Raw genomic sequence first — 17720 nt, 5'->3', positions numbered from 1 at the left:
TCACAACCCCATCACCCAAATAACCAGCCCACCCTATGTTGCAGCAATTATCAGGAGATGGAGACAGACGCCACCACTGATTCTGGAGAGTGGTCATACCTAGTGCTAAGCTGCTTACGGCACTTCTGTTACCGACTAGGCTCATTGGAATGATGGAGACATGTTCACCACGAGGTGACATATAAGGCCGCGTAAAGCAACAACATAGTAAGTGGATGAGGCGTCTGGCGCATCCTGTGCTTTACAGGGGTCGATACTGTCCGGGTCTGAGCACTAACACTTCTTTCACCAGCACTCAGGGCAAAGCAGCTTATGGCATCAGCACTTATCACGAGGCCTGTTACACTATTAGTGGAAAGGGTTCGCACTTTTCAGCAAAAGTGCAATATTTACAAGGGCATCTACCCTCTACTGGGCTGCCAGACGTTTAGTTGGACAGTACCAACGCTACTCGTGAGTCTGCGGTACTTTTATTGCACATCACCAGTACTTCTTATCAGGGCAACTGTACATTCTGCTGGGCATTACCGAGGTTTCACTTCATGGCTGCTGTTCTATTATTAGGACAGTGCAGGAGCTTGCTATGCAGGCTGCTATATCTGCAGTTTGTAGGAGAGAGATTTCACGGCAAGAGTGCCTCACCTTTCAATGGGATAGTGCCGGCAATTCTCAGTGGAACCCCTATTCCTTCACACTGAGCTCACGCGCTCCGCCCTGCAGCTCAGCGGTGGAATTTAATGTCAGCGAGAGCATGCACCTGGCTCCTGCTGCCGCCATGCTGGAATCCAGCGAGATAACTCGGCGGGTTGAGTGCACGCTGCTGAGAAGTTTCTGGGAGCGGCGAATCCGTCCTTTTACCTTCTGTGGTCGATAATGTGATTACCATTGAGCAGGATATAACTGACGCCAGATGTTTACAGCGCTGCAAATCAGCGGTGGCCAATACTGTGGTAGGGCAGGCAGGGGTGGAAGCCTGTTACCGGCTAGGCTCATTGGAATGATGGAGACATGTTCACCACGAGGTGATATTTAAGGCTGCGTAAAGCAACAACATAGTCAGTGGATGAGGTGTCTGGCACATCCTGTGCGTTACATGGGTCGATACTGTCCGGGTCTGAGCACTAACACTGCTTTCACCAGCACTCGGGCAAAGCAGCTTATGGCATCAACTCTTATCACGAGGCCTGTTACACTATTAGTGGAAAGGGTTCGCACTTCTCAGTAAAAGTGCAATACTTACAAGGGCACCTACCCTCTACTGGGCTGCCAGACTGTCGGGATTGGCAGCAGCGCAAGAAACAAGAACGCCACTAACCTTGTTCTTGTGCCAAGCGGAGACTATGTCTGAAGCTAAGCCCCCCCAATTTCTCTCCACACGACCCCCAACAGAGGAGAATATACTCTCTGCGTGAATTCGTGCCCCGGCGAAAAAAGGGGAAGGGGATAAAAGAATAAAGAGGCTGTAGTTTCTGAGTTCCTCTCAAGGGCGTGGTATACACTCTGCGCTGGGTCTGAAAGACCTTCAAGGCTGTATAAAGGGTGACAAAGCAAAAGATTACTCTCTGTTTCTTCGTATTATCTCTACAAAGTACTGTTCGTCCCCTCCTCCAACTCACCAAGGTCTCACAGCCCGCTGCAATAATTCATGTTCTGTACTTAGTCTCTAATCCATATATTATATATAGTCTCTGCCCAATCTCCGAGAGTTAATATCAGCAAAACAAGTACTTCCCCAAAAGGTGCACAGTCGTAGAACGCTGCCAAGCACCTAAGCTGAAAAGTCACTAGAAGAAGGGTATTTGTCTTCCCTTTTTAACAAGACGTTGTTACAGTCACAACACAGATTCCAAGGTTCATTTAAAGAGGTACCACTTCGTGTCCGTAATTCAGAGCAATTGCTTGACTCTTTCACAACATGCTCCAACGGAAATAAAATAGGCTGTGACCAGAAAACACTAAGGTATTCTTCAACAAGAATCCCTCCACTAACGCTGAAAGCAATTACACCGGACGCGTCTTACTATCAGACGCGGTACACAGTAAAATGCTTTCTTTTACTCACGTGCCTTTAAAACGCGTCTCCGCGCGTTTAATTGCATCGCGGCTTCTCTTTCCACAGGGATTTCCTCTTCTCCACAAAAAGTATTGATGTAAAGGAGGTGAGCCCGCTCTCCTTCCACAATACTACGTGACGATTGTATCAAACACTCTCTGATTCTTCGGAGGTCAGGGTTTCACCAGGTCCATATCAAGAAAGCTAAAGGTCTTTAACGAGGCTTGAATCTTCACGCTGGAATCCGGCGGGATTCACCATCCGCCATTCCTCTCTGGAAGCAGGTTAATTGACAAGCACCTTTCCCCTGTGAAGGAGGGGCTTATGTCTATGGAAAAAACCCCATGGCAATCTGGTAGCTGAAGTCTTAGGGACGCTTCCCATTTTATGTGCATGATAGGGCTTCAGCCCCCTTGACCACGTAATCGCTACAGAACCCCCTCTCAAGGACAGCAGACCGGGCGGTTGTCCAGGCCTACCCGGGTGCTGTTCATGGAAAAGATCAACCAATACAGGACAGTTCAGGTTACTCACAGGTTCCCAGGTTCTCTCCTCGGGCCCATAACCCTTCCATTCCACCAGATACTGAATCCTACCTCTAACCATACGAGAGTCAAGAATGGACTGCACCTCATATTCCTCCAGCCCATCCACCTCAACCGGAAGGGGCCTATCCGAGAGTCTCATGCTGGGAGGACAAGATTGGAGGAGGGAAACATGAAATACAGGATGGATCTTCCAAGAGCCAGGAATGGACAGTTTCATAGCCACTGGGTTGATGACCTCGACTATACTATACAGCCCCACATATTTAGGTTTCAACTTATTCTCCCCTTTTAGATGAAAGTTTCCAGTGGAAAGCCATACCCTGTCCCCACCTTATAATCCGGTTCGAGTGTCCTTCTCCTGGCTGCAGAGCGTTACTGTGAAGACTGAGCAGTGGCTAGACTATGCTTTGCAGCAATTAACACCGCCTTGAGATGTGCGTGATGTTCATGTATGCTAGGTAAAGGAGAGTGCACAGGGACTTCAAATGGGAGCGCATTAGGGTGATAGCCAAAAAGACAAAAAAAAGGGGAACAACCCAGGGTGGAGTGTATAGTGTTATTATAGGCGAATTCTGCCATCCAAATCAACTTAGTCCAATCCATGTTATTCTGCAGGGTAAAACAACGAAGATACTGCTCTAGCGTCTGATTCAGGAGTTCCGTTTTACCATCAGTCTGGGGGTGGTGGGAGGAGGAGAGTCGTGCATCGATATCCAAGGTCTTGCAGAGAGCCTTCCAGAAACGGGAAGTGGACTGGGTTCCTCTATCAGTTATAAGCACACAAGGAATGCCATGAACTCGAACGATATGCTGAAGAAACACCACTGCCAGTTCCGCTGAGGTGGTCAAGCCAAGCAAAGGTATGAAATACCCCATCTTTGTCAGATGGTCTACCACCACCAAGATCACAGTCTTTTCATTGCAAGGTGGCATTTCGACTATAAAGTCCATTGATAGAGTATGCCAGGGTTTTGGAGGAATAGGTAAACGTCTAAGAAGCCCAATAGGTTTTACATGGATGGACTTTCCTTGAACACAGATAGCACAGTTCTTTATGAAGTACCGTACATCTCGGATTCGGGGCCACCAAAAGGAACGTTCCACGCTAGCAATGGTTTTATAAATCCCCAAATGTCCACCCAAAGGAGAATCGTGAATCCATCTTAACACTTGTCGTTGCAATGTCTCTGTTGGGACATAGATAGCGGAGCCTTGATAGGCAAGATCGTCTTTTTCGACACGATGTTCAGGATCTTCCTGTACCCATTCCTGTAGATTGGTGTCAGCTAGAGCGACTCTCACATCTTCTAGGAATTCCTGTGAAGTTAACAAGGCTACTGATAAGGTCGGATCACCCGTTTCAGTCAAGATCAATGGGGGTTCGTTGTCACTAAAATCTCGCTGTTCTTCTGTTTCACCAATGCGAGAAAGGGTATCCACCTTCCCGTTTTGTGGCCCTGGTTTGTATTTGATGACAAAATCAAAATCGGAGAAGAACAATGTCCATCGTAATTGTCGAGGAGTAAGCGCCTTTGCAGTTTTCAGAAACAGCAAGTTCCTGTGATCAGTATAGATTTCGACAGTATGAACCGCTCCCAATAGGTAATGGCGCCATTCCTCACAAGCTCTTTTTATCGCAAGAAATTCCTTATCCGAAATGGTTTAATTGATCTCACAAGGAGTGAGCTTTTTCGAGAAATAAGCAACAGGATGTAGTTGGCCGGTTACGGGATGACGTTGAGATAGAATCCCTCCGACTGCAAATTGAGATGCATCATTTTCAAGCACAAAAGGTATCTGAGGATTGGGATGGCGAAGGATAGGAGCCCGAGTGAACTGGTCTTTCAGAAACTGAAATGATCTAGCTGCCTCCTCGCTCCAAACAAACGGGTTATTCTTTCTCAAAAGGCTGGAAATTGGATGGATAATTTTGGAGAAGTCTTTAATGAATCGCCTGTAATAATTGGCGAAGCCAAGGAAACTCTGCACAGATTTGACATTCTGAGGGGTACTCCAACCTGTGATAGCATCGACCTTACTAGAGTCCATCTGAAAACCTTGCGCGTTGATGACATAACTAAGGAATGAGACTTCTTTAACATGAAACAGGCACTTCTCGAGCTTTGCATAAAGTGAATTAAGCTGCAGTTTACTGAGCACGGTTTTTACATGTTCTACATGCTCTGGAAGGGTAGACGAATAGATCAAAATGTCGCTATGTACACGACGCAAAATGTCTCCAGACATCCTCTCAACACCTCATCCATAAAAACTTGGAATGAGGCAGGGGCGTTACAGAGCCCGAATGGCATTACTCTGTATTCGAACAGCCCGAATTTTGTTCGAAACGCAGTTTTCCACTCATCCCCTCTCTGGACCCTGACCAAATGATAAGCCCCACGAAGATCGAGTTTAGTGAAGAAACGGGCTACCTACAGCTGGTCCAAGAGCACTGGTATTAAGGGGAGAGGGTAGCGATTCTTGACTGTCACTCTATTGATAGCCCTATAATTGATACAAGGCCTCAATTCGTCGCAATCCTTCTTCGGAATGAAAAACATTGGGGATGAGGCTGGAGAGGTTGAATGCCGTATAAAGCCGGTTGCCAGGTTCTCATCAATATAGTTCTTCAAGTACTGCGTCTCTTTTTCAGTCAAGACATATACCCGACTACATGGAATATCTGCTCCGGGCATTAGTTCGATACGGCAATCATAAACCCGATGTGGAGGCAGGTCGGTAGCCTTTTTTTTGTCAAACAGGGAACGGTTTTCCTTGTATTCCTCAGGAAGGATGGTGGCACAACAATAGTGTTCACTGGAACATTCTGTCGCCAGACACACCGATGGTGTTTTGCGGATAACGTTGGAGCAAGGCATTTCCTGACTGCAATTCTCCTTACAATAATCCGATGACAGGGTAATTGTGCGAGCCGCCCAACTGACTTTAGGATCATGAAGAGTCAACCACGGCATGCCCAAGATAAGACGGAATTGGGGTGCATCTATAAGATCAAATTGGATATGTTCTTGATGATTCTGGCTCGTCTGCATTAACAATGAACGGGTATGGTACGACACAGGACCAGATGACAGGACGGTTCCGTCCACTGCTTTCACCAGCTCAGGTCTTTCTTTCTTCTCGCAGACTATTCCGATTTTCATGGCATATTCCTGATCGATGTAATTCCCGGTGGCACCTGAATCAAGCAATGCATCGATATCCAAGGCGTCTTGGGAGTTGACCCATAGAGTGACTTTAAGATTCATATGTGCTACCGCAGGATGTAGAGTGTTAGCAAGCGTAGGTGAGATCGTTTGTAGTTGATAACCCAAGGCAGAGACCTCTTCCTGATTTGGGCTCTTTAGTTTTCCACCGGACCTCCTGATTGTACAATTGCCTGACTTCGCGGCACCATAGGTCGTCCGGGCAGAGCGTTCCTTGCTCTGCAATCCTTAATGAAATGCCCTCCTTTGCCACAGTACAGGCATTGCTTCAATCGGCGTCTTTTCTCCTTTTCTTCCAGATAAAGGGGACGCCGTATCCCTCCTATTTGCATAGGCTCTACCCCTTCAGGCACCTTAGGATGATCTTCAGTAGAGCTTTTGACGCGAGGATAGAAGTAACGACATTCTCCTCTGTTCCTGTCCCCTCTCCGTTCTAGGAGTCTATGATCTAACTGGACTGTCAGATCTATGAGGTCTTCACAGGTGTTAGGTAGTTGCACTACTTGTGCCAAAACGTCTTTGAGCTCCCCTCGTAATCCTTGATAGGATATAGATATTCTTTTTGCGGGAGGCCATTCAGTTTTGACCACTAGTCGATTAAAGGACGTAATATACGACAACAAGTCTTGAGACCCTTGTCGCAATGTTAACAATTCCCTGTCTAAGGACAGCATATGTAATTTTCGATCAAACAATTTTCGCAGTTCCAGACAAAAATCGAAAAAACTGTGCAACACAGGATCGTTCCTTTCTAGTAGTGGAATAGTCCAATTTGCAGCATTGCCTCCCATATACGACATCATAAATGCCGTTTTTGCAGAGTCATCCTGAAACACCCCAGGTTTACATAGAAAGTGTAACCTACACTGGTTCAAAAATGTCTCGAACTTCCTGGGGTCCCCATAGAATCTCTCTGGGGGTGCCAATGGGATACCAGTGCTTTGTATGACATGTACTGTAGGGACAGGATCTGAAAGGGGAGGTGTAGTTGGAGAAGTTACAAAAAACCCACCCCCTTCAGCTCCCAACAGAGGAGTGTGTGCAGTAGATACAGGAGGTGGCAGTGTAGCTGGCTTAATATAGGAAACCCCTCCAGGGCCCTTATGTGCTAGTCCTGACACTTCTTTCCGCAAGATACCAACTTCCCTATAAAGAACCTGATTCTCCCTTCTGGACGTGTTGACCTCCTGCTGCAAAGCCGCCAGGCTCTCCACCACAGATTTCAACACGTTCTCAATATCCATCGTCTAGGCCGGGCTTGTATACTTGGGCTTGTCAATCTGTCAGGATTGGCAGCAGCGCAAGAAACAAGAACGCCACTAACCTTGTTCTTGTGCCAAGCGGAGACGATGTCCGGGGAAAAAAGGGGAAGGGGATAAAAGAATAAAGAGGCTGTAGTTTCTGTGTTCCTCTCAAGGGCGTGGCATACACTCTGCGCTGGGTCTGAAAGACCTTCAAGGCTGTATAAAGGGTGACAAAGGAAAAGATTACTCTCTGTTTCTTCGTATTATCTCTACAAAGTACTGTTCGTCCCCTCCTCCAACTCACCACGGTCTCACAGCCCTCTGCAATAATTCGTGTTCTGTACTTAGTCTCTAATCCATATATTAGATATAATATCAGCAAAACAAGTACTTCCCCAAAAGGTGCACAGTCTTAGAACGCTGCCAAGCACCTAAGCTGAAAAGTCACTGGAAGAAGGGTATTTGTCTTCCCTTTTTAACAAGACGTTGTTACAGTCACAACACAGATTCCAAGGTTCATTTAAAGAGGTACCACTCCGTGTCCGTAATTCAGAGCAATTGCCTGACTGTTTCACAACATGCTCCAACGGAAATAAAATAAGCTGTGACCAGAAAACACTAAGGTATTCTTCAACAAGAATCCCTCCACTAACGCTGAAAGCAATTACACCGGACGCGTCTTACTATCAGACGCGGTACACAGTAAAATGCTTTCTTTTACTCACGTGCCATTAAAACGAGTCTCCGCGCGTTTAATTGCATCGCGGCTTCTCTTTCCACAGGGATTTCCTCTTCTCCAGAAAAAGGATCGATGTAAAGGAGACGAGCCCGCTCTCCTTCCACAATACTACCTGACGATTGTATCAAACACTCTCTGATTCTTCGGAGGTCAGGGTTTCACCAGGTCCATATCAAGAAAGCTAAAGGTCTTTAATGAGGCTTGAATCTTCACGCTGGAATCCGGCGGGAATCACCATCCGCCATTCCTCTCTGGAAGCAGGTTAATTGACAAGCACCTTTTCCCTGTGAAGGAGGTGCTTATGTCTATGGAAAAGGCCCCATGGCAATCTGGTAGCTGTAGTCTTAGGGACGCTTCACGTTTTATGTGCATGATAGGGCTTCAGCCCCCTTGACCACGTAATCGCTACACAGACGTTTAGTGGGACAGTACCAACGCTACTCGTGAGTCTGCGGTACTATTATTGCACAGCACTAGTACTTCTTATCAGGGCAACTGTACATTCAGCTGGGCATTACCGAGGTTTCACTTCATGGCTGCCGATCTATTATTAGGACAGTGCAGGCGCTTGTTATGCAGGCTGCTATATCTGCAGTTGGTAGGAGAGAGATTTCACGGCAAGAGTGCTTCACCTTGCAATGGGATAGTACCAGCACTTCTCAGTGGAACCCCTATACATTCACATTGAGCTCGCGTGCTCCGCCATGCAGCCCAGCGGTGGAGTTTAATGTCAGCAAGAGCCTGCACCTGGCTCCTGCTGCCGCCATGCTGGAATCCAGCGAGATAACTCGGCGAGTTGAGTGCCTGCTGATGAGAATTTCCGGGAGCTGGGAATCCGCCCTTAATACCTTCTGTGGTCGACAACGTGACAACAATTGAGCGGGAGATAACTGACACCGGATGTTTACAGTGGTGCAAATCAGCGGTGGCCAATACTGTGGTTGGGCAGGCAGGGGTGGAAGCCTGTTACCGAATAGGCTCATTGGAAAGATGGAGACATGTTCACCACGAGGTGATATATAAGGCCATGTAAAGCAACAACATAGTAAGTGGAAGAGGTGTCTGGTGCATCCTCTGCTTTACAGGGGTCGATACTAGCAGGGTCTGAGCACCAACACTTCTTTCACCAGCACTCGGGGAAAAGCAGGTTATGACATCAGCACTTATCACGCGGCCTGTTACACTATTAGTGGAAAGGGTTCACACTTCTCAGCAAAAGTACAATACTTACAAGGGCACCTACCCTCTACTGGGCTGCCAGATGTTTAGTGGGACAGTACCAACGCTACTCGTGAGTCTGCGGTACTTTTATTGCACATCACCAGTAGTTCTTATCAGGGCAACTGTACATTCTGCTGGGAATTACCGAGGTTTCACTTCATGGCTGCTGTTCTATTATTAGGACAGTGCATGTGCTTGTTATGCAGGCTGCTATATCTGCAGTTGGTAGGAGAGAGATTTCACGGCAAGAGTGCTTCACCTTTCAATGGGATAGTACCGGCACTTCTCAGTGGAATCCCTATACCTTCACACTGCGCTCATGCGCTCCGCCCTGCAGCTCATTGGTAGAATTTAATGTCAGCGAGTGCCTGCACCTGACTCCTGCTGCAGCCATGCTAGAATCCAGCGAGATAACTCGGCGGGTTGAGTGCCCCCTACTGAGAAGTTTCCTGGAGCGCCAAATCTGACCTTCTACCTTCTGTGGTCGATAACGTGATTACCATTGAGCAGGATATAACTGACACTGGATGTTTACAGCACTGAAAATCAGCGGTGCCCAGTACTGTGGTTGGGCAGGCAGGAGTGGAAGCCTGTTACCGACTAGGCTCATTGGAATGATGTAGACATGTTCACCACGAGGTGATATATAAGGCTGCGTAAAGCAACAACATAGTAAGTGGATGAGGTGTCTGGCGCATCCTGTGTGTTACATGGGTCGATTCTGTCCGGGTTTGAGCACTAACACTTCTTTCACCAGCACTCGGGACAAAGCAGCTTATGGCATCAACACTTATCACGCGGCCTGTTACACTATTAGTCGAAAGGGTTCGCATTTCTCAGCAAAAGTGCAATACTTACAAGGGCACCTACCCTCTACTGGGCTGCCAGACGATTAGTGGGACATTACCAACGCTACTCGTGAGTCTGCGGTACTTTTATTGCACAGCACCATTACTTTTTATCAGGGCAACTGTACATTCAGCTGGGCATTACCGAGGTTTCACTTCATGGCTGCTGTTCTATTATTAGGACAGTGCAGGCACTTGTTATGCAGGCTGCTATATCTGCATTTGGTAGGAGAGAGATTTCACGGCAAGAGTGCTTCACCTTGCAATTGGATAGTACTGGCACTTCTCAGTGGAATCCCTATACCTTTACACTGCGCTCATGCGCTCCGCCCTGCAGCTCAGGGGTAGAATTTAATGTCAGCGAGTGCCTGCACCTGGCTCCTGCTGCAGCCATGCTAGAATCCAGCGAGATAACTCTGCGGGTTGAGTGCCCGCTGCTGAGAAGTTTTCGGGAGCGGCAAATCCGCCCTTCTACCATCTGTGCTCGACAACGTTACAACAATTTAGCAAGACATAACTGACACCGGATGTTTACAGCGCTGCAAATCAGCGGTGGCCAATACTGTGGTAGGCAGGCAGGGGTGGAAGCCTCTTACTGACTAGGCTCATTGGAATGATCGAGACATGTTCACCACGAGGTGATATATAAGGCCGCGTAAAGCAACAACATAGTAAGTGGATGAGGTGTCTGGCGCATCCTGCGCTTTACAGGGGTCGATACTGTCCCGGTCTGAGCACTAACACTTCTTTCACCAACACTCAGGGCAAAGCAGCTTATGGCATCAGCACTTATCACGAGGCCTGTTACACTATTAGTGGAAACGGTTCGCACTTTTCAGCAAAAGTGCAATACTTACAAGGGCGCCTACCCTCTACTGGGCTGCCAGATGTTTAGTGGAACAGTACCACCGCTACTCGTGAGTCTGCGGTACTTTTTTTGCACAGCACCAGTACTTCTTATCAGGGCAACTGAACATTCAGCTGGACATTACCGAGGTTTCACTTCATGGCTGCTGTTCTAATACTATTAAATTTCTTTATTCTGTATTTCATGATAGAAATCCATAAAAGCAGTGTTATTCATATTGTTACAGTAAAAAAATAAATCAATGATACAATAAATTTAAAAAGGAACGATTAAAAAATATATCAGTTCACATTTCATTGAATTTATTATTCTATATTTTAAACGTATTTCTCATAAATTTTTTCTATGCCTAAATATGCATTTCAGGAAATTAACAACATGATAGCAGGTAGATTCAGACTCTAAAAACTGGAGGTGCAACATGGCAGGGCGACACTGTCTCAAACCCCACGTTTTTAGCAGTGATAACAGCCAGAATTTGCGGTGAGCGTTATAAAACTTGCAAAACACTACAGTGTGCATAGTATTCTGAACTGATTTATCATCACAGGGACAATGACTCAAAGTTGGCTCCCAAGTGTTCCTCGTGGGAAAGGCTACTAACCGATGGAAAAGATTTAATCTAAATCTGGTTAGTAGAAAACGATCGAAGATACCAATTTCAAGCGTTAGGTAAGGCTGAATAGTGACAGAGGTCTGAACCATAATTGCATGGTGGACAGAAGCTTCGCCTATTTCGCTGAGAAGCCTTAGACCATCTAAATGGCTCAGGGCCATTGTTTTCAGATCCTTCTTAGATATCTCACTGATCTTTGCTGGAGAGATGTAATATGTCTCTAGGCCTAGATCTGTGAGAAAGTTTCTAATGTAGACGAGCCATCTCATTTTTGCCGAGTGGTGTAGTGCCATTGAGTCTGCCACAATCCCTTTGGTTAGCGTGTTTTTTTCAGAGGTCCAAATACGCCGCCACAGTAGCAATGGCTGTATTTTTGCCAGGTCCTCTATGTGTGGTATACCTAGTTCGATATGGGACGCATATGTAGAAATTCGTCTGGGTGCTGCAAGAAGGAATCTTAAAAATGAATTTTCTGCCACCTGTAGAGTGCTGACATCCACATGCCCCCAGACGCCGGCTCCATACAGTGCTGTTGTCTGGCATTTAGCATTGTAGATTTTCAGTAGTTCCACCGGTGACCGTTTGCCCAATTTTTGTGAGAAGAACATCAGGGCAGCTATTGCTCTCTTTAGGCAGTGCTTTCTGGCCTCCACTGCCGCTTTCCAATTCAGTTGTTCATCTATTGTGATACCTAGATAGGAATACTGGGCCGGCTCTTCGAGTTTTTGATTATTAAGGAATATATCCTTATGCCGTTTGCTGCCTTTGCCTGCCACCATTACAAATGTCTTCTTAGTATTAATATGGAGATCAAGACAGCCCATGAAGTCCGCATAGCTGGAGAGCGCCTTTTGTAGTTCGCGCGGAGTACGTGCCAGTATGACGGCGTCGTCTGCATAGAGCAGAGCGGGAATCAGGCGTTGTTTTGCTTGCGGGAGGTCCGTGGCACCCCTTAAAAGCTCCACCTCCAGGTTGTTTGTATAGAGGGAGAATAGGAAGGGGGCCAGGACACATCCTTGCCTAACTCCACGCTCTACTCCAAAGGAAGCAGACAACTCGCCCTTCACACCGAAATGGACTCTCGCGGAAGCCTTGGAATATAATTCCCTCAAAAAGACTAAAAGTGGGGGATCCACTCCCATTTGTGACAACACTGACCACAGCTTTGTTTGGCACACGCAGTCAAAAGCTGCGGACAGGTCCACATACACCATGTAGAGCTTGTCCTGTTTTGCGTGGATATATTTTCCAATGATCATAGATAAATTTAAGGCCTGTTCTACTGTGCCAAATCCCTCCCAGAAGCGGAACTGTAGATCGGATAGCACACCCCTTTCTTCTACCCATTGTTGGAGTCGCTCAAGGATGACCCTGCCAGCTACCTTACCCAGCGAGTCCAGCAATGATATGGGACGGTAGCAGGTAGGGTCCTGGCGATCTCCCTTTTTAAAGATTGGGACCATGATGGACTTGGTCCAAGAATCCAGCAGCCCATTTTTTGCAGCTGCCGTACATACTCTAGTAAGTTTGGGGGCCCAGAGGTCCACGTTGTATTTAAAAATGTCCACCGGGACTCCATCGGGCCCCGATGCTTTTCCATTTTTGCTTGATTTTAGGGCCAGAAGGACCTCAGAGATGTCAAATTCTATAGGAATGGGGTATCCAGCGGGCGGGTGGATTATCTCTTCGCTTCCTGTGTGTAACTCTTTTTGAAAGATTTTTGAGTAATGGGATACCCAAGCTGCTTCTTCTATGGCCACTTCGATCTTAGGAAGATTATCATCAGCTAGGAATGGGGATTTACCTACTCTCCAAAAGGCCTCTCTGTTTTTTTCTAGGGCACTTTTATGTAATTCGTCAAACAGAGCCTGTTTTAATTCGGCCTTTCTCTGGTTCCCGACAGACAGGTATTCTTTTCTAAGTCTGGCAATTTGCTTTGGGTCTCTAGCATCATTGTTCAAGGCCAGTTTTAACTTAGAATGAGCCAAGGTACAGCTGTGGTTAAACCAACCTTTCTTATTAGATGTTTCTGTTTTTGGCTTTGCTGTAAGGTGGGCCTTAATGGTGTCTAGAATTATAGAGACATTATTTAGAACTTCCTCCTCTACTACTGTTACATCTAGGCATTTTATAATGTGGGGGTAGGCTGATTTAATCAGCTCTTCAGTAATTTGCCCAGGATTTATCTTCCCCCATTTTAAGGTGTACCCGTTTAGCTGAGCCATGTGTAATTTATTCTGGTTCAAAGTTTTTGCTATCGTTAGGGTGAGGGATTGTTGGTGGATTAAATTCAATTCTATCCTAAGGGCCGAGTGGTCACTTAATGCATTTGGTAAAACCTCAAAGTGCTTGGCCCTATTTGACAGACCATCCGATAGGAGGATGTAGTCGACTGTCGATTGACATCCCCTCCCCACATATGTTGGCTCTAACTGCTTGGTATTGGGATCCGAATTATTGACTATTAGAAGGCCCAGATCTGCTAATAAATCTTTCATAATTATGCCCAGTTTGTTGTGGCGGAAGTGAGTAAGGGGGATATTCTGCTCCTTCACCATCCCACCACAATTTTTTCCAATAAGTGGCCAGGGATATAAGTTAAAGTCCCCCCCCTCCAATAGGAAAAAGACAGCACCTTTATCTCCTTTTGTCTGTCTAAGATTGGAGAGGTTTTCATTTAGGCTTGATATCACCCTCAGGAATTCTCCTTCCTCCATGTTGTTATAAAAGTTAATAAGGAGGACGGTCTCATTTTTGGGTAGGGAGAGGGAAAGAAGCTGGAAGTTTGGGTTTAATTCCACCATAGTTATTTTTTATTGCCGGATAGTGTTTGCTATATAGATGTTTAATCCCCCTTTAGGCCTACCCATGCTCCCTGCCAATGCTGGGGAGAAATACGTCCTAAATCCCAGGAGGTGGAGTTCCGTCGATGACCATGTCTCCTGAAGGCAGATGATTTGTTGTCTGCCTAGGAAACTCATAGCGCTCCCATCTTCAATCTTGGGGCGAAGGCCGGCGATGTTCCAAGAAACGATGCCCAAGGCTTGAGGATCGTTACTGGGAACGTCAGCAGTTTGTGGTTTAGGGTTGGGCTCTGGGTCCGCTAACTTGGGCCCAGGATGGTCTTTTACCAGTGGTGGTCAATCAACTGACTCAAGGCAACTGTATCTATTCATCGTTGGAATGCCACTCCAACCCTCCCAGCACAATGGCTCTCTATGAAGATCCCTCTGATGTTGTCCTCCCCACTCTTCCCTCTCTCTACCTCGATATCGAGGGCCCACTGTATGTCATGATCCGTCGTAATGGTGCCCATCACGTTGTCTCAGGGGGTAAAAGAAGGAAAGACGCTTTGTTCCTATACCACCAGATAGACTCGGGTGTTCCCATGAACAAATATGGTCAACCAATCTGGGGTCTTCGAAGGTTATGAGGATGCAGTCTCCTTGTATTGATTTCCTACCGTGCCCTACCCAGGGGACTCTTCTTACCATTAGAATCTTAGTTGAACAGTAAGGCGGAGGTGGCCGATTCATAGTGAGCCAATGTTGGGCCTTGTTCTTTAGTGACCAAATTGGTTCAGAGTTTTGGTCCGCCAGTTCTGGTACGCCAGTCATCACAACTACGAAGGGGCTTGCTTCTGGCGGCAGGTTGACAGATATTCTTCCGTTTGAAGGTCCCCTGTCCCACCCTCTATTCGGTTGTGTTGCTGGTGTTATTGGACCAATGATGTTATGTTCCGAGTTGGTGTTAGTAATAGTATTTGGAGTATTACTTAACGGCTTCTCTAGTATCTTACTTTTGGACACTATGGTTTGAGTTGGTTTGGCTACTACTCCTGGTAGAATAGATTTTTTGTTTAGGGCGGTAGGCGTTGAGGAAGAATGCTTGCCCCCCCTATCTTTTGTACCCCCTGATTTGACTTGGCTTTTATGAAAGTTGTCAGTTCAGTTAGTACTTTTTCTATTTGGGACAGTCTAACTTCTAGCGGTGTGTATAGTTGCTTGATTAAATCTCCAATTTTTGTTAGCAGTTGAGTATTAAGATTATCATCTGCCTCCTTTCTTGGTAGTGGATCAGATAGAATTTCTACACTGCCGGGGGGCGGGGTATCATATGGTTTTTGGTGTATAATCACCGTGTGGACATCCTGATCTCCTATCGATGGGGTATGTGGACGCTTCTCTCCTGTCTTATTTGGAGCTTTATTGGCTTTTTTAGTTTTTTGATTAATTGGACCTGTGGTTTTTTTTTCTTCCTTATTGCTCCCTCTCTCCACCCTCTTAACTGCCTTGTCTCTTCTGGCGTTGTTTGGATTGCTAAATCTGGGGGGTTTTCTAGGTCCGAAGTTATTTGTAGATCAGAAAGCTGTGAAGCCGATAGGTCAACTGTGTTTGATAAACTATACCTTTAGCCACAGCCTTCACTCCGTCCAGGATCCCTAAGCTGATCCGGCGTTCTTGCATCTGTCAGGTGACCCATGGAGGATCTTTTTGCGATGGCTAAATCTTGGAACACTTTCATGAGCGAAATACTCTGATCTATAAACGAGTTTGCCCTAATGATGAAGCTATCTAGGGGACCTATAAGTTGCCCTTCCTTAGCAGCAGTTTTGCTTCTGCTTCCTCGTGTAGACATAATAGAGACTTAAGAAATACTAGAGTTAGGATAAAAACAGTGAATAAATAATTAATTATAGAAACCCCTAGTATTAGTTTAGGACCAAGAGAAAGAACATACAGTTTGGAAAGTAGTCCTGGGTGGTAGTAGTTTTTAGAAGGCGGGGCCTGGCCCGGTCTTTAACGGTCTCTACGGGCTACAACGGGCCCGCCCTTGGCCCGGGCTTCGCCCGCGCTTCCCCCGCTACGCGCCCCGCTACGCGCGATATGACCTTGATTTAAATACAGGAGTGGGGAAGGGCGGGGCTTGCGCTGGAAGAGGCACCAGCTGGCGATGTCCTGGGGTATGCTGGTCCTCGCAGTCCCGGTAAGCCGCGCTGTGTGATGTATGCAGGGTTCTTTCCCTTCAAAATCGGGGAAGAAGCAGGGTCCAGTAGAAACAGATTGCTCCTGGCGAGGTCAGAAGACAGGCAACGTGCAGACTCCTACGAGCGGCTGTTCTATTATTAGGACAGTGCAGGAGCTTGTTATGCAGGCTGCTATATCTGCAGTTGGTAGGAGAGAGATTTCACGGCAAGAGTGCTTCACCTTTCAATGGGATAGTACCGGCACTTCTCAGTGGAATCCCTATACCTTCACACTGCGCTCATGCGCTCCGCCCTGCAGCTCAGCGGTAGAATTTAATGTCAGCGAGTGCCTGCACCTGGCTCCTGCTGCAGCCGTGCTAGAATCCAGCGAGATAACTCGGCGGGTTGAGTGCCCGCTGCTGAGAAGTTTCCGGGAGCGGCAAGTCCGCCCTTCTACCTTCTGTGCTCGACAACGTGAAAACAATTGAGCAAGACATAATTGACACCGGATGTTTACAGCGCTGCAAATCAGCGGTGGCCAATACTGTGGTAGGGCAGGCAGGGGTGGAAGCCTGTTACCGAGTAGGCTCATTGGAATGATGGAGACATGTTCACCACAAGGTGATATATAAGGCTGCGTAAAGCAACAACATAGTAAGTGGATGAGGTGTCTGGCGCATCCTGTGCTTTACAGGGGTCGATACTGTCCGGGTCTGAGCACTAACACTTCTTTCACCAACACTCAGGGCAAAGCAGCTTATGGCAACAGCACTTATCACGAGGCCTGTTACACTATTAGTGGAAAGGGTTCGCACTTCTCAGCAAAAGTGCAATACTTACAAGGGCACCTACGCTCTACTGGGCTGCCAGATGTTTAGTGGAACAGTACCAACGCTACTCGTGAGTCTGCGGTACTTTTATTGCACAGCACCAGTACTTCTTATCAGGGCAACTGAACATTCAGCTGGACATTACCGAGGTTTCACTTTATGGCTGCTGTTCTATTATTAGGACAGTGCAGGCGCTTGTTATCCAGGCTGCTATATCTACGGTTGTTAGGAGAGAGATTTCACATCAAGAGTGCTTCACCTTTCAATGGGATAGTACCGGCACTTCTCAGTGGAACCCCTATTACTTCACACCGAGCTCACGCGCTCCGCCCTGCAGCTAAGCGGTGGAGTTTAATGTTATCGAGAGCCTGCACCTGGCTCCTGCTGCCGCCATGCTGGAATCCAGCGCGATAACTCAGCGGGTTGAGAGCCCGCTGCTGAGAAGTTTCCGGGAGCGGCAAATCCGCCCTTCTACCTTCTGTGGTCGATAACGTGATTACCATTGATCAGGATATAACTGACACCGGATGTTTACAGCACTGCAAATCAGCGGTGGCCAA

Source organism: Lissotriton helveticus, chromosome 2_1 (assembly GCF_964261635.1).
Source record: "Lissotriton helveticus chromosome 2_1, aLisHel1.1, whole genome shotgun sequence".
Taxonomy (NCBI): Eukaryota; Metazoa; Chordata; class Amphibia; order Caudata; family Salamandridae; genus Lissotriton; species Lissotriton helveticus.
This window is presented reverse-complemented; position numbering follows the sequence as displayed.